The sequence below is a fragment of the Fukomys damarensis genome, unplaced genomic scaffold, assembly GCF_012274545.1.
Source record: "Fukomys damarensis isolate Sample0158 unplaced genomic scaffold, DMR_v1.0_HiC HiC_scaffold_36, whole genome shotgun sequence".
NCBI classification, from domain to species: domain Eukaryota; kingdom Metazoa; phylum Chordata; class Mammalia; order Rodentia; family Bathyergidae; genus Fukomys; species Fukomys damarensis.
This window is the reverse complement of record NW_022900948.1, coordinates 5420780-5437977: the sequence shown is the minus strand read 5'-3', so window position 1 is coordinate 5437977 and position 17198 is coordinate 5420780. Positions and strand designations below refer to the sequence as shown.

Genomic DNA, 17198 nt, shown 5'->3' with positions numbered 1-17198 from the left:
TCTATATACCAGATGTTTTCTCCAGAAACTGATGAGCTTTTCTGTTCAGCTGCATTTGTAAATAAAGTTATTGATGCATTTTTAAAAATTATAAGAAAAAATATATAAAATTTACAGAAAATATACAATTGTAAAAAGAGGAAAATAAAATTACCCATAATCTCAGTTCCCATATAACTATCACTTTCTGGTCTTTTCTACAAAATAATTATTTTACAGCAACAACAAAAGCAGATATATTTCTGTCTATCTATCTATCTATCTAGAGAGAGTTAGCAAACTTTTTCAAAGGGACAGATCAGTAAATATTTTCAACTTCATTAACCATAAAGACCGTTTTCAACTTTTCACCTATGCCTCGGTAAGGTGAAAGCAGCCTTTTCCAATTATAAAGGAGAGGCTGTGTCCCAATTAAAATACAGGTGGCAGGCTGGGTTTGACCATATTGCCATAGTTTATTGATCGATCCATGGTTTAGTAAAAGAAAAAAATCTTGTTAAAATACCTAATTTGTGGCTAAATGGGAATGTTCAGACTCTATTTAAAATCCCTCAGTGGGGCCTATACTTTGCAAAGAGGCAGCTGGAGAAGAAGGCCCTAGCTGTATGCTCGAAAAAGCAACTTGCTCACCTCTATTGGAGGACTCCAGGCCACAAGGGATGTGCCTTAGAATGTGTAAGAATCCATGTTTGTATAGAACTTTTTCCTGAAGAGCTAAAGTGAGGATGAGAATCAATAAGCTGACAGCTACGCTGTGGTCTTTCGCTACTGTCAGGCATGAGTTAAGTAGGCTGCAAACCCTTCTTAATGTGTTTTTTCCATTTAATTTTGTGGCTGCATAAACTTTCATACCAAATAATGAGTTGGGGCTGTAGCCCAAATGTTGTAGCCTCTTTGTGTATCTGGAGAGCCTGTGGAGTGTGGCTCAGCATTCTAATGGCCTGCTTAGCTGAGCCCCGGCTGGGCAGAGCAAGCTTGTTTTGGCTCGAAGAGGAATTCTGCAGAAATCAAGGGGAACTCACCAGAGAGCTCCTTGGCCTCGCTGCCCCGCTTCCCTCTCTAAGGAAGCATTTTTCCCCAAGACTTGACAGCTGTTCCTCTTGGGTCAGAGTGAATTTGTCCCTCGGCTAGAATTCTGACCGTGTCTGTCTTTTGAGTGTTGAGGAATAAATTCTTACCTAGGAGTCCTGTTTTCAACATCCATGCTTGCACTTGTGTTTGTCCACAGAAATGAACATTGACTACCTACTCTCCAGCCCATCTGCTGTGATGGCACTCTGCCCTGCTTCTGGCCAGGCGGGTATGCGACAGAGGGCTGGAGTTGCAGTGTTGGGAGCAGCGGCTGTGAAGGAGGGAGCAGGAGAGGAGTGGGCATCGAGAGAAGAGAGGCAAAGAGTCACTGTTTCTTACACTGCCCTCAGTCTTGGGCCCTTGGCCCTTACGTCAGCAGACCCTGCCTTACTTCTTTAGGAGTCAAGTCCGTTAGACGACCTGGGCATAAGAACTGCATTTGTGCCTGGGGGATGATGAATGTTGGAATCCGGCTCTAATGCTCTTCAGCTGTAAACATCAAGGAGTCAGCTCTCAAGGTAAAAAGAGTGCAGAGGGAGAGTAGATTATATAGTGCTAATGCATAGTGTCGCCTCCCTCACGTAAATATGTAGTATTTATGGTGATGGGTAGTGGGACCATAGGCAATTTTTATTTTGTAATTTACCTTTACCTCTTTCTACAACAGATGCATAGATGACAACAACAAAGACAACAACAAGCCAAAACAATTTGCCGCAGAGTATTAGGTATAAGAGAAGACTTTAATGAAGCACTTCACCTCTGGCTAAGAAAGAATTTCTAAGCCTTCTATAAATTGGTGCTGGTGAAGTTCAACCTTTGACGACAGGATACTAAAGAAAGCTCCTGGGAGCAGAGGGGATAGTGCAGGGCCTGGAACAGAGGAGTGTGCAGTGTCAGGTGCATGGGTGCTAGTGTGGTGGAATAGGAGGGGCTCAGGGCTTTGAGGGGACCCAATGCGGGAGTCTTGTTCCTCTCCCCAGCTCCATCCCCAACCTTCCCCAGAGGGTCAACCGCTCTTTCTTTGACTGAACAGAAATCTCTTGTAGGATGATTTCTGAATAATTTTCCAGTGTAGGTGGGGCTCATAGATGAATTCCAGTGCCTCTCTCTGCAGAAAGTACAAGGCTCTGGGAGGGAAGGAATCATCTCCTTAGTAGTAGAAGAGAACCTGGCTGACGGTGCACATTCAAAATAAATCTCTCCATCCCTCCGGCCAGAAATTTTTTTCTTGTCACTGCTCAGTTTATCATTTTTGTTTTGTGGTAATATATAGATAACAGAAAATTAACACTTTAACCATTTTAAGTGTACCACTCAGTAGCATTAAATACATTCACATCGTTGTGCAACAATCTTCACCATCCATTGCCTGTTTTTTTCATTTTCCCAAACCCATACTCCACACCCATGGACAATGAGTTCCCAGGCCTCCTTTCCCCATCCTCTAGCAACCACTTATTTACTTTGTTTCTATGAATTTACTTATTCTTGGTATCTCATACAAGTGGGACATTTGTCTTGGGTGACTGGGTGTTTTCATACAGGATGATGTTGGCAAGGCTCATTTGTCTGTGTTGCAGACGTTTCTCCTCATTCTACCCACTCAATCACTGCTGTCACGACTGTCCCTAGCCCCATCCTAGGCACAATGGGTATTTGGGAATAAGACGAAGCTCTACCTATGAGACATGCATGGGAGAATGGGTCAGAATTCCCTACTTTTTAAAGATTTATCAGTATTTCATGGTATGCGTTAACCACATTTTGTTTACGCACGCATCTGTCAGTGCAGACTTGGGATGTTTTCACCTTTTGACGACTATGGATAAGGCTACAGTTAACATGGGAATACAAATATTTGAGTCCTGCTATCGGTTCTTTTGGGTATACACTCAGAAGCAAAACTGAGCAGAAAACTACTTAGTAAGAATAGATGTAGGTTGGCATGAGATGAAAGCTAGAGAAAAATGAATGATGGCTGTAAGAGGTAACAGTTCAGGTAAGTTTGAGAACGAAGGGCCACAGATTTATCTGAAGCACCAGTACCTCTCTGGGTGCCAGGCTTGGAACCTGTACCCCCGGATGATCCTGATGACCACCCATGTCTGGAGAACACAAACCTCCATGATTTTCAAGCCCTATTTTCCACGTTACAATGAGATAAAACTGTTATTCCTCCTAGCCAAAGGGCTTCTATGAAATCCCTGGATGTTTTCCATGGAGATGGGAAATAATTTCCAGAATTTCAAGAGCAGCTCACTATCTTATTCTTGCAGAAGAAGTCTGGGTGGTAAATAAAATTATACTTGCTAAAGTTTTTTTTTTTTTTCTATGAGTAAAGCACAAGCTCTTAAACAAAACCTCAAGTACCTTGGTATGTCATTGTTGTTACCCAGAATCTTTGCTCTTGATTTTTGTTAGTATTCAGTATAGATCTATAGTAATATTAACAACTAGTATTGTACCGAATAGTGTTCATGGCACATCCGTGTAAATGTCGCATTGATTAAACCTCCCAATTTTTTTTTGGGGGGGGCAGGTTACTGGGGATTGAACACAGGGAACACTGAGTTAATTTCAAATTTGAAATTAAGTTGCTTAAGTTGGCCTCGAACTTATAATCCTCCTGCCTCAGCTTCCTGAGTAGTTGAGATTATAGGCATGTACCCCCATGCCTGCATCCCCCATCTTTCAAGGCATGAAATTTCCACTATACAATGAAGGACACTAACGCACTAAGGCCTTAAGCATTCTGCCTGAAGTTACATGGTAGCACTTGTCTCTCTGTGTGTATGCAATAAAGTACCAGATATTAGAGTCTCAAAGGAAGTCCAATCTATAGGGAAGGGGTAATGGCATGTTATCAGAGACTCCTGCAGTTGTCCTCGCCTCCTGCAAGCCAGTAGGACTTCTGAAAGATAGGAAAGCGGGAATTAAAAGAAACAGAGTCAGAGACTTGAGTGAAACTGACCCTTGGGCTGATCTAAGTCACTTTGGGCAGCAAGGACAAACCCCAAAGGATGCCCAGTATTTTATTTGTTTCAAGCATGGGAAGGAGGGAGCTGGTAAGCCTTGGGACACCTGCTGATAACAAGTATCAAGCAACACTGTATAATGAGGTCACAAGCATATCTTGCTGAAGAGAACAAACAGTTAATGCAGAACAGTTAATTCAGCTGGGGTCAGTTGACCTTGGTTGGAAGTGAACTTGGCCAAGCCCCGCTAATTCATGGACTAGGACTTAGGTCTCAGTAGCAGCCATCGTCAAAGAAGCAATACTAGCCGAACTCTGTTATCGGACATGTCCATTTGAGCCTCATAAGCTTCAGTCAGACTCCTGAAATAATACGCAGCCAAATTATAAATGGGCAAGAAGCTTGTGCCTCTATAGCCTATTAAACTTGGGCAGAGGTGCCTGCTACACAGTCTGATAGCGACTGTACTCGCTTCGCAGTCCATGTCCCCAGATTCCCACTCGAAGGCATACAGAGAGCCTCTTTCTCTTGAAGTTTTTTCATGTTTCCTCCCAGCTGGGCTATGAGCTTCTTACAGGTGGGCTTCACCTCATGACCACCTATCCTTCTGTGCCCAGGATGGGGCCAAGTGTAAAATCGGCGGTGACTAAGTGAGCGGGGCAGGCTGTGGCAACGAAGGAGAGAAACGTCTGCCTCACAGGTGCCACCTCTGTGTGGTCTGCATCTACGAATGCATTTGCCAGAGTTGCTCCCATTGGCCATTTATGTGGTTCCTATGTGAAATTTGGAGCTAAAAAGATTTCAATTTTAATCAAGTTTCACTGTTTACTACTTTGGGACTAGAGGGAAATGATTGGATTCTTAGCCTCAGTTTCCTTATCTGTAAAATGAAGAGATTAATAACACTTCGAGTCTTAGAAATAGGATGTAAAAGCACACTGCCTAGAGCCTGAGATGCTTTAGGTGTAGTAAATATTAGATCTTCTCTAACCACCCTCCTAGGATGGAGTACGCCACCCTTGTGAAGGGTGATTCTCCAGCAGAAGGGATTGCTTTGCACTAGCAGCTGAAGCTAATAATGGTTAGGCTTAGGGTCAAGCTTTTGGCCTGGAAAAGGCATCTATTTATATCAACTCAAACAGATTCTAAATTGTTCATGTTGAAAGCTGCATTTTTCCTAATAGCCAAGAGGTAAAAGCAACTCGAATGTCTGCTGATGGGTGAAAAAAGCAAAACATGGTACATACATGGTGAAATTCCATGCTGCCTTCAAAAGGATGGACATCCTGACACGTGCTATAACGTGGATGGACCTTGGGAAGGACACGCTAAGTGAGGTGAGCCTGTCACAGAAAGACAAGTACCGTATGATTCCACTTACGTGAATACACCCTAGAAACAGAAAGAGAATGGTAGTTCTCAGGGCCTAGGGAAGAGGGAATACGGAGTTACCGTTCCAAGATGAGAAAGTTCTGGGAGTTGTTTGCACAGCAAGTGAATGTACTTACTGCCACTGAAGTGTACACTGGAAAATGTATAGTGGCATGTTTTACATTATGTGTATTTCAAAACAATTAAAAATAAAGCAGAATCCGGGAGTTATGTTTTTATTTTATTCCAGGTGCACATCAAGCCATGTCATCATTTTCTGAGTCCAACCTAGAATCTAAAGCCATTTCTTTGGAGATGGAGAAATCCATCTATCCTGCAACAGGTGGGAAATAGCTTCATAATTTTTAGATTAGCAGACTTTCTCTGCTAATGTCTTCCTAATTATCATGTAGACTTAGCATTGAATCATAATTATTATCAGTTAATTAGACCTTAAAATGTATCTTTGATAACACCTCTGGCATTTAATTATGTAACTAGTAAGTTATGAATGTTATTAAGGGGATATATGACTACAGCAAAGTGTAATTAGATCTCATTTTTGTTTCTTGATCTCATATTGATTGTGGTAATAGTTTTGTAGTTTTTATAGCTTATTTGGAAATGATCACATTAAACTGATAATCTATAAAATAAACACATTTTAACAGATATTGTAAAAGCATATTAAAAACAGAGTGGCCATAAGGAGGGGAAAAGTGGATAAGAAACCTTGATGTCACTTAAAAAATCCATTATAAATGAATTTTCTGCTTTGAAGGTCTTTTTAGTTACTTAAAAACAAATTTGAGAATTTAGGTCATATAAAATTAATTCCTACTGTTGGAAAATAAAGAAAAACAACTACCAAACAAATGCTATTATCATGAAAGTAACAAATATGTTTTCCCAAAACTTGTGTACATTTATAATGTGTTAGCATACATTTAGGTAATGTACAGTGAATCTTTTGGAATCTCCTTTTAGAGCAATGTAGTGAATTTCCCATCTTTGTAAGAGAACTAATGGTCAGATAGAAATCAGCTCTGCTAGTAGTGCTGGTTATAGATTCCAAGTCCCTTGAGGGCAAAGCTCTGTCCCTTCTGTGTCTCCACATCATTTACAATTTCCGCGGATTGGGTCCACACTGGCTGGGTATTTAATGAATATTCATTACATGCTGAGATAGAGTACTTGGGAAAAATTAAAGAAACTCCTCTTCATGCACTTCTCTCTGAAATGGGGACAGTAAGGCACACTTTGAAGAAATGAGCCGAGCTTCTGCTGTGTGGGCCCGGAGGAGACTGATGTCCCAGCAGCAGTGGTACAAAACAGGGAAAGAAACCAGCAGCAGGGTCAGGTATGAAAATAAGCGAGATAAAACAAATATCTGCTTTTGAATTTATGCTACTAACCTAAGGGATAGATGGGTTGACTCATACAGTTTTAACTCCGTGTCCTATTTGTGATAAAAATGAGATAAATTAGCTGGAATTTGGGTACCATCTGAAATGTAACACAGATGGGAAAGCTTATCACTCAAAGCCACAAAAAATGAAAGGGATCATTGTGTACAGTCACAGAAGTGCAATGCATCCGGCATTACCTCCGAGTTTGTGTAAATACAAGTCTCACTTTTCAAATGAAATTAAATGAGAAGATATTAAAAACATATTTTGATAACACAGCACTGCTATTGACAGAATAGCAACGGCCCTGATGGCTTCTTCTTGCTAAATAACAATTCACTGGTTATATACAATTTAAGGGACCTAGGAGAAAATCTTAACCTCTTTTCTTCTTCTAATATGATTTTTCTTATCAAATACCAACAGCTTGGATTTGATTTGTGTACTCTAAATTTGCATTTTCTTTCTTTCCCTGGAACGAGTGATCCTTGCGTAGAATGAAAGCACGTGCACAATACGCCTGCTCGGAGGGCTGTGTGTAGGCTGCAGGTGTTGGCCGAAAGAGAGTAAGAGTGGCCAAGAAGGAGAAATCCTAGCTGTGCGATCTCTGAAACAATGGCCTCGCCTCTAAAACGGAGCCATTGGTACCTTCGGTGCAAGGTTGTTAGTATTAGAAAACATATTTGTAAAGCATAAAGTCGGGACTTAAGAAATAGCAGCTAATTTTCCTCTTAAGGAGCTGAGGTGCAAATTATAATGTCACCGAAAAGAAACCAACCCATGAATCAATAAAGAATAAAAAATAGGAGTAAAACCAGAAAGTCCAAACTGTTTGCCTCATAGAATCTGTGCACGTGCTGAGTAGTTGTGTTTACCCAGCCAGCACATAAACGGGTTTGGATGAAAGAACACGGATGTGGATTCTGGTCCATTTTTCTATCGGTTATCTGATCTTGAATTTGAAGTTAAGAGATTGAATTAATCTCTCAAATTCCTTCCAGAAATTGCTCCCAGGTGGCCTGGCCATATGAATAGGGAAGTTCATAATTGGATACAAATAAAATTTGAAATCAACCTTTGATCCCGTTTCTTTTGGTAAAGTAATATAAAACCCTGCATTTTGGCAGTTATTGAGAAAAACAGGGTACTACTGTAGGAGGGGGTTCACGGTGTGATAAATGTTCCTTCCATTTACTTCCCTTCTTCTCAGCCATATTATAATTTGAGGACTAAGGTTATTTAGTCACAAATCCATCCTTGAAGTAGGCCTTCCATAGCATTGGCTTATAATAAGGATTTATTTTTAATCTGTAAGGCCTTTCCTATCTGCAGAAGGGTCTCTTGTACCCCATGTGAGGCTTCATCCTCTTGCTTACCTGTTCTAAAGTTCTGCCCATTGAGCTACTCCTGGATTAGACAAGCAAGGTTAGGCATTAGCTGCTGACAGACACATTCAGCAATGCAGAGTGTGGTAGTAGGTTTATGGTTAGCCAGATTTAGCCAGGTGTGGTGGTGTACACCTGTAACCTCAGCACTCAAGAGGGTGAGACAGGAGGATGGCAAATTTACGGGCAGCATGGACTGCATAGCGAAACTTTGTCTCAAAAAATAAACATGAATTAGCCAGATTTAAATATGACCTCCTATTTCTAGTTCTTTCCCACTTAATTTAAGACTCAAGTTTCCTCACCTGTACAGTAAGACTAATAACAGTGCTCATCCCATAGCATTATTTCAGGACTTAAATTAGATAATATTTATGACATACCTTGCATAATACTTGGCACAAAATAAATGCTTAATAAACCGGGATTAAAGTGGTATTTCAGATGGAGCACACATTTTTTTTTCTTTTAGCTGAAGAAAGGGAGTTAGGTAACTCATCTGTGCTGCTGTACCAAAGGTGTTTCCTGGTGCTCAAGGGCAGGACTCTGTTTCTGAGGTTAACATTTAAGAGTCACTTCAATACAGCCACCAACATGCTATGTTTATTGAATTAATCATATATTTAAGAAAAATTTCAATTTATAATGTTTAGCATAAAACTGCTTTAGATGGTATTTAATAGTTCATCTAGGAGGAAGTAATAGAAATCAATTGCCATGATAGTGTTTTCCACGTACAAAATCTGGCTGCTGCTCCCTGGTGCTCGTGGGGTAAAATTGCATTCCATAGGAGTTGCTGTTAAATGTTGGTAGAAATTAAGTATGCACTTCCCCGAACCAAACATACACGCACATTACAGGAGAAGAGACATTACAGCCCAGAGATCACCTAAGCATACCAAATGGGTAGCAGAATGACTTCACCATTTAATAGGAAGTAATCTATTTCTGAGAAACCATCATAGGCAATAATTTGGTACAATTGAACTTCGTCTTTAACCTTTTACTATGATTTGTGTGATTAGGCCACCGAAGGAAGTGGTTTTCAACAGCATGATTAAAACATTTTGAGGAAATAATTTCTGTTTTCAAGCACCTTGCATACTTTCCGTGCCCCCTGGGTGTTTGTCCTTTCTCATCAAAAGAAGAGCCAGGAAATGGAAAAACGTTAACTTTAAATATAGTCTTAGGCAGAAATAAAAGATCAGAACACAGAGTCAGTGTCAAGGTCAGGAGCTGCAGGTCTTTAACTAACTTGTGCAAGGTTGTTTCTTGCCTGATGAGCACTACGACTGGGGATAAACTAGTCGAGCATTTCCAGATTTGAGAGTGTTACCAGCTTATCAGGAATTTATTTCTTCCCTTTAATGTTAGAAAAAGTTAAACTTTACAAGGAAAGAACTAATTTTTAAAAATAGCACATTCAGAGGTTGATCAATCCTCTTATCTGGTGCCTAGAATGGCAAGGGCTAAAGAAAAAAGGAAAGAAAGGCAATAGAGACATAATTTCAAAGTACATGGAAGGGGGGCTGGGAGGTCAGTGTCACACTGGGCAACGACAAACACTCAGCTGGCCACTTGTTATTGGGCACACACAGTAATGGGAGGGAGCACTGGGTGACTCAGAGGTTCTGAGGTCATTTTATGTTGATGAGGATGGTGAGAAGAGCGAAGTACTCTTCCAATAGAAGGTGGGACGAGATAGCAGGCTAGGAAGAATTTGTGAAATTTTCCTCTCTTCTTCTTTTTTTTTTTTAATATTATTACTACTTGGTTCTCAAAGAACCAGGATGTCTTCTGCTGGTGTCGTCTGGCCCTCGAGAGTCACAGAAACATGGGACCACTGAGCCTCTGCTTGTGACCGGAGCACAGTCATGTCCCTACATGGCACAGCCAGCTTGGCTCACAGGCAAGGTGACACTGGGCCTAAGATCATCCTAATTGTAATTTAATTATGAAGTGATTTTCCCCCAAATTATGTAGAATGGGTCTCGATGGCACATGTCTACCATCTACTAGGAAATGATTTTTTTAGAAAAAGACATTTTAGTGCCATAAAATTTTATCCAAAAAAGACAGTAGTTACATTAAGTCTGTTTTTTTTTGCTTTGCCAGGAAGCAAAGTGGGCCAGGTCCAGAGTTCTTATTGAATACTCTGCCCAAACCCAATTCAGACTAATTTTAGGCCAAAAGTATTCAAAGTATTATACTCTGCTTATGTTTGTCATTGTACCTCAGATTATGTCCAGTGACTCCCAAATGGTCTTCAAAATCAGTGCAATTTATAGGCAATATTTACTGTACCACATTATGGTAGGCAATACTGTACATATTATAGGGAGAAGTATTACAAGAGTTATGCTGAGTGTAGAGAGATTTGCAAATGTGACGATTCCCAGTCATCATTCTGAACTCTGCCTACCCATGCTACATCTTAAGCCTTTTATACTTTTTATTTTGAGACAGGACTTTGCTAAATTGCCCAGGCTGGCCTCGAACTTTTGATCTTCTTGCTTCAGCCTCCTCCCTGTGCTACTGACTTACATTATTTTACATCTCAACAAAAAGGAAAAGAGAATGTTCTTTCTAGAGTTGAGAGTAGGTTGTGGGTGACCTATTTGAGTTCACTGGCTCACTGAACAGTGATTAACATTTAAAATGTATGCAAACTGGCTCCTAATTAAAGTCCAATAATGTAAGACTTTGAACCTATTCACTGCCTTTGGAAATAATCATAGATGCCTGCTGCTTATCATGAAAAAGTCATTATGGCAAATGACCAACTCCCCCACCTTCTCCTTTCTATCACTTGCAAAAGCGATTCTCCATTGCAAAGATTGCAAATGGTGCATGTTGTAGAGTCAAATGTCTCCTGGTAGATGGAATTGTTATGCAAATTGCCTTGATTACAGGAAGAATAAAATTTATAGAGCTCCTGTCATAGGTGAATTTGCAAGCTATGGGAAAGTAGACCAAAGTGTGGACCTCAGGGTCATCCAGAACTCATAATGGCAGTTTGGTCCTGGCAGTTCTAACAGGGGAGTGACTCTCCCATTAGTCCCCTTTTTCCTTTGCTTTGCTGACTGGGAGAGTGGATGTGAAACAGAGAGAGGGAACCGGAAAAAAAAGTCACAAAGCCCCAGTGCATACCTGCAGTCTCAGCTATTCAGGACGCTGAGGTAAGAGGATCCCTTGAGGCCCACAGTTTGAGACCAGCCTGGGCAGCATAATGAGACCCCATCTGGAAATGTAAAAAGGCAGTGAAACCCAGAGGCAGTCCGAGGGTGGACATATTCAGAAACTAGATGTTAGCTGTAACTTGAAAAATTAAAGTCAATTTAATTAAAGGAAAAAAGAATCCAGGTAACAAAGTCTCAGCAGGGAAGAAAGAGAGAAAAATGAGAGCTGACATCATCCATTTGATAAGTTCCATAGACTCGTGTAGGGATCTTGTATGTTTCCTCATTGATTAATAATCTGATGCAGTAGTGGCACTAATTTGCAGGTGAGAAATTTGAGGTTAAGAAAATTGGTGTACATAAGTCAGGTTCTTAGAACTAAACTGCAGCTCTATCTCGTTTGAAAATTCATGGTCTTTGTTATTTTCCAAGTTGCCTTTCAAAATTATGTAAAAATTTACCCTTAAAAATGAACAGCTAGGAAACAGGATTTCAGAGCTGTGGCTTCAACTAATCCACCCGAACTTCTGTGCCAAAGAGACAACGTGACTACTATGTCTGTTGCATCAGCAGCTGCTGCCTTGCTCATGTGCCGTGGACCTGGACTACAACACACTGGGGTGTTTGGCTGTGTTCACTCAGTGTACGCTTGTGGTAGAGACAGAGGGGATTGTTTTTCAGTAAGGGGACTGAACTCAATGGCTTCGCACTGATCTCTATTCCTAGCCCTTTTCTGATTTTTTATTTTGAGACAGGGTCTTGTTACCAAATTGCCCAGCATGAACTTGTGATTGATCCTCCTGCCTCAGCCTTCTGGGGTGCTGGGATTACAGGTGGGTGCTATCCCACCTAGCTTGGGGAATTTAGCCTTTACTTGTTCTAAGCAAATACTGAAACATGGTCAGCAAATGAATCAGATTTGCCCTTTAGGACATCATTGAGCTGGTGACGATATTTAAGGAGTTCGGGTTGTTTGCTTGAAGATTTATGAACAGAAAATAGTTATTATGAGCATCAATGTACACATTAACCATCCTTCCTGGCCCTGACATCTGCAGTCTCTGGTAACCGCTATCCTTCTTGCTCCTTCTTTTGTAATGTCCATCTATGTGAACACGCAGTATTTGTCTTTCTGTGTCTCACTTATTACTCTGAACGTTATACTCTCCATCCCATCCGCGTTGTGACAGATGACAGGATTTCATTCTTTTCGTGGCTGAATAATGCTCCATTGTGCATGTAGACGACATTTCCTCATCCTTTCACAGTTAATGGACACTGAGGTTGTCTCCAAATTTTGACTATAGTGAAAAATGACCACCGTTAAGAGTTCTCGACAAGCTTCTCTGGATTTGTGGTCTGACAGAAGCAATGTCTGCTCCATCGGAGAACGTGGGAGGGCACGCATGTGTATACACGTCCACGCCTAAGCCACAGACAGGTCCCCCACGGCTTCTCCTGTGGGGCAACTTGACAGAGAGTCTGCTCACTGTTTCTTCCAGGTCTCACCCTCGTGCTCATTCCTGTATGAATGACAGACTTTTTATAGAATAAATGCTCCACTATCAAGTCAAGATCATGTAGATTCCAACCTGTTTGCTTTTTGCTGTTTTTCTACATCTTTCCCTTGTTTGCTTATTAGTTATTTCACTGCTCAGTGTGAGGATAAAAAAGGAAAAATAGTTTGCTTCTCACTTTAGCTTTTTAGTGCGGAACCTAAAATACGAACACTCTAATTATTAATCTAATATCATGGATAAATAATAAGACCCAGAAAGGTGGAGGGGTGGCATGACATTTGGGGGAAGTAAGAGGTTTGCATTTTTATTTTATCATTCATTTCCTTTTTTGTAAGTAATCACATCCTCTCTTTATCTGTATGTTTTTGTTTATATAATTGTGAATTGAACCCAGTGCCTTACAGTCTTCCACTGAGCTGCATTTCTAGCCTTACAGCTCTTCTCTGGCTGCTGAATTGCTACTTCAGTAAGGGAAAGTCTATTTAGCCAAAATGGGTAAAGGTCTAGACTCTGAATCCAGGATTCTTGGCTTTAATTTCTAGATCTGTCACTTGGCATTTCAGTGATTGTGTGGGGTTGGAAAATGGGCCCCCCGGAATACCCATATCCTTATCTCTGGCACCTATAAATGTTATCTAATATGTGGAAAAAAATATTTTTGTGACAAGATCAAGGCTTTTGCTATGAAGAGATTATCCTTGATTAACAGAGTGGGAATTTCTAAATTTATCAAGTAGGAGGAAATTAGACTCAGAGAAAAGTTTCTCTGAAGACAGGATAGCTTTGGAGTGATGCAGCCACAAACCAGGAAATGCTGGCAGCCACAAACCAGATATCACAAGAAGCAAGAAAGCGGTTGTATTCTAGGACTTCTGGAGTGAGTATGGCACACTGAAACTTGAGCCCAGTGATGCTAATTTTGAGCTTCTTGCCTCCAGAACCATGAGAGGATCAATTTCAATTGTTTTTAGATCTTTATGTTTGTAATAATTTGTTACAGCATAAGAAACTAATGCAATGGTTTAAGGCAAGTTTAAATAGTTCGTTTTGGCTCCATTTCTTCAGTTGCACAATGTAAAAATAATATTATTTTCTTTATAGGATCATTGTGAAAGTTAAAATTATATTTACCTATTTATGAAGATATGACTTATATATGTATATAATTTTATTCTTCCTAAGATCCCTATGGGAAAGTTATTATTCTTATTCATATGTATAGTGATACCTTGGCTTATGAAGTCAATTTTCTCCATGATTCTGGTTGCAAATCAAACTGGATGAGAACCAAATCAAATGTCCCTGTAAGATCAACATGGAACCTAGCCATTGAATTTGATTTGGTACCACGGACAATGGCTTGGTTCATGAACAATTTTGTTTGTGAACAATTTGGTTTGCAAACAAAAGTAAAATTTTATTTTTTTTGCAAACTCTATCAAGTGACAAATGACCGTAGCCATCTTTCCCATGCAAATATAAATGTGGCATCTTTTCCAAAATTGTGGAGCAAATTAAGTTTGTGAACTGAGGTACCATTGTATCTTTATGTGTATGTTTCTCTTGAACATTCTATACACCCATATAGCCCCAGAGGATGGCACTACCATAAATTTGAAGAAAGCGAAGTCTCTAAATCACTCTGTAGAAGAAAGCCACTGTTGACTGGGAGCAACTGTATGGGACTGACAAGTGAACAAATAGCATTTAATTTCTCTCTCCTGTGGTAAGTCATTAATTTTGTGGCTTATTGTTACAGTAGCTAGTGTTACACCGACTAATGTAACTGTAGAATTCTTTGCCCTTGCAGGAAGCACAAAGGTGACTAAGTAGCTTTTCCAGACCTTCTATCTTGCTTGTAGAAGAGTATGTCAGGGAAGAAGTTGATGCATGTACCCAACAAATTTAATCTTGAACTTATTGGAAGAAAATGAGCATAGAATTCATAAAAGCCATTTTCAGAGAGTTACTTTTCTGATTCCAGTTGCATTCTAATTAATATGGAGCATTAGCAAACTAAGTAAGGAGCAATTATTAGCTATCAGATTCTGTGTTGGGGAGAGAAATGATACTATACTGTGCATAATTTTTGCATCATTAAAAATTAAATGCCATAAGCATAATGACTCAAGCATCAGGCTCTGACAGTATCTGCTGATGATAAACTATGGTATGTAAGAAAACAATTTACTAGGTAATGGGTGCAATATTTTCTGCATTTAGACAGAATTTCACAAAAAAAGGGGGCAAAAATTTTTTTTTTTTGGTACCGGGGATTGAACTCGGGTCCTTGCGCTTGCAAGGCAGGCCACCGAACCACTGAGCTAAATCCCCAGCCCGGCAAAGATATTTTTTATCAAATTTCTAGTCACATACAACAGAACATTAACAATAGTAAATCAGTACTATTTTCTTTTACACTCAGGTCTATAGATATATAGAATAAGTTGCTAACAGAAAGCTTTAATAATTTTTCTATTTTGTAGCAGATGATTTAATAAGATGAGCATAGATTTCAGATTCTTAATCTCACAAATTTTCAAGTTCACCACCTGTCCGGATGAGATACTCCACCTCACTTCACAGAGGTTTTGTGTAGATTAAATGAGATAGCGTAGGTAAACGCGTGACACTAGGCTAGCACAGGGCAGATACCTAGTAGATGTCAAGTCATTTCTTGTTTCTTTTCTCTGGGTTGTTGAGCTCTCTCCCTGAAGGGAAATGATTCTGTTGCTACTATATAGTCACGCTCCCTGGAAAAACTAGAGTAGGGATCAAAAACTGCTGACTGAAACCTCTCAGGAGGTCTGGCCCCTGAAGAACTACAGTGGTGCCTCACTCGGTTCATGGAGTTAACTCATTCCATGATTCTGGTCCTGAACCAAACAGTCACAAACTGAGTCAAATTCCCCCACAAGTTTTGATGTAAGTGAAGTCAATCCATTCTGAGCCAAATGCACTTTTTAACCACAGAAACATGAAACAAAGTACAGTACAGCATGTTTGGAAGAGAGAAAACACTAACCTTGTTTGAGGCGACTTCTGGCACTGAGGACCGCAAGGTGGGTGTGGAGGCTGTTGTTTGGAGGGAGAGGCCCCTTCCATAAGGACATCTGGGAAATCTCCTTCAGGGGTTTCCTTTCTTTATTGTCTCTTGGCTGCAGGATCAATTTTGGAAAAAAAAAATCTGTCTAATGTCACTTACTTTTCCCTGCACTGCATAACCCTCTGGAAACCAGAGACTGCTTTATCATTTATCAGATTCAGCAATCTGTGCGTTATAGTTCTGTTACGATGATGCTTCTCTAAGAAATCCTGGCACTCATTCCATTTTTCCATAGTAAATTCTATCACATCCCTGCTAACCTCCTCCCTCCCTTCCTCTTCCTCAGCGGAAGGCTCCTCCACCAGAGCCTTCTGGCCTTCAGCAAGTTCTTCTGTCATCACCTCCTCCTTACGGTGCTCAGCAAGCTCCTCCCTGTCTGCACCATCGACATCCAGACCCGTGCTCCGGCCCAGGGACACAGTCTCCTCCACTGCTGTGCGTCAGACCCCTTAAAGTCACGTTCAGTGACGCATTCCGGTCATGGTGACCTCCAGGCTGAGTTTAAGGCCCAGTGTGTGACACCTGCTCATGCTTTGTCATTGAAGTTGGTGCAGTGGAGGGCACTGAAATGTTTCCTCTAGAACTCTTTCAGAGTCAAGGACATCGCTTCAGTGACATTAAAACACCCGGCGAAGAGCGCCTTTGTGTACAGCTTCGTGAAGTTACAGGTCACTTGCTGGTCCATGGGCTGCAGAAGAGGTATCATTTTTTTGCAGAGGAGTAACTTGACCTTTATGAAGTCATACTCAATGTCATCCACCAAGGCTGGAGGGTGTGTCAGGGCATTCTCCATCAGAAGAAGGCACCGTTCAGGTGGTTGGTTGCCAGAAAGGTATTTCTTAATGGTGGATGCAAACATCTTGCACGGCTATTCATTCCATACACTATTGCCTTGTGATGCACATGATAGACAGTCTGGCCTTGTTCACATTCATTTCCTTGAATGCATGAGGTGTCTGGGAATGGTAGTCTTCAGAGCATCACTTGAATTTGCACACAGCAAAAGGGTCAATCCGTCTTTCCTGGGCTTGTGTCCTGGCAGTTCCTTTTCTTACTGTGTGGTGTAGGTTCTGTCCTGAATCTTCTTCAAGGAGAGATCTAGTTCATCCCAGGGAACATTTGTTGAGCAATGTAATTTTCTGCCTTCATGAATTCTGCAAATTTTTTCTTGTAGCTGTC

The 17198-nt window shown here is 40.6% G+C and overlaps 1 long non-coding RNA gene across 1 annotated transcript in view; it reads right to left on the bottom strand.

Annotated features, from left to right (window-relative positions):
* The window catches only part of LOC117284329, a 57262-nt gene extending 40967 nt beyond the window's left edge, over nucleotides 1-16295 (bottom strand). Inside the window, exons 1-2 of the long non-coding RNA XR_004515396.1 lie at nucleotides 15939-16295; nucleotides 11365-11455 (exon numbers count right to left, since the gene is read on the bottom strand). This is a non-coding gene — a long non-coding RNA (uncharacterized LOC117284329). The remainder of the gene's footprint in view (nucleotides 1-11364; nucleotides 11456-15938) is intronic.
* Nucleotides 16296-17198: the final 903 nt, after the last annotated feature.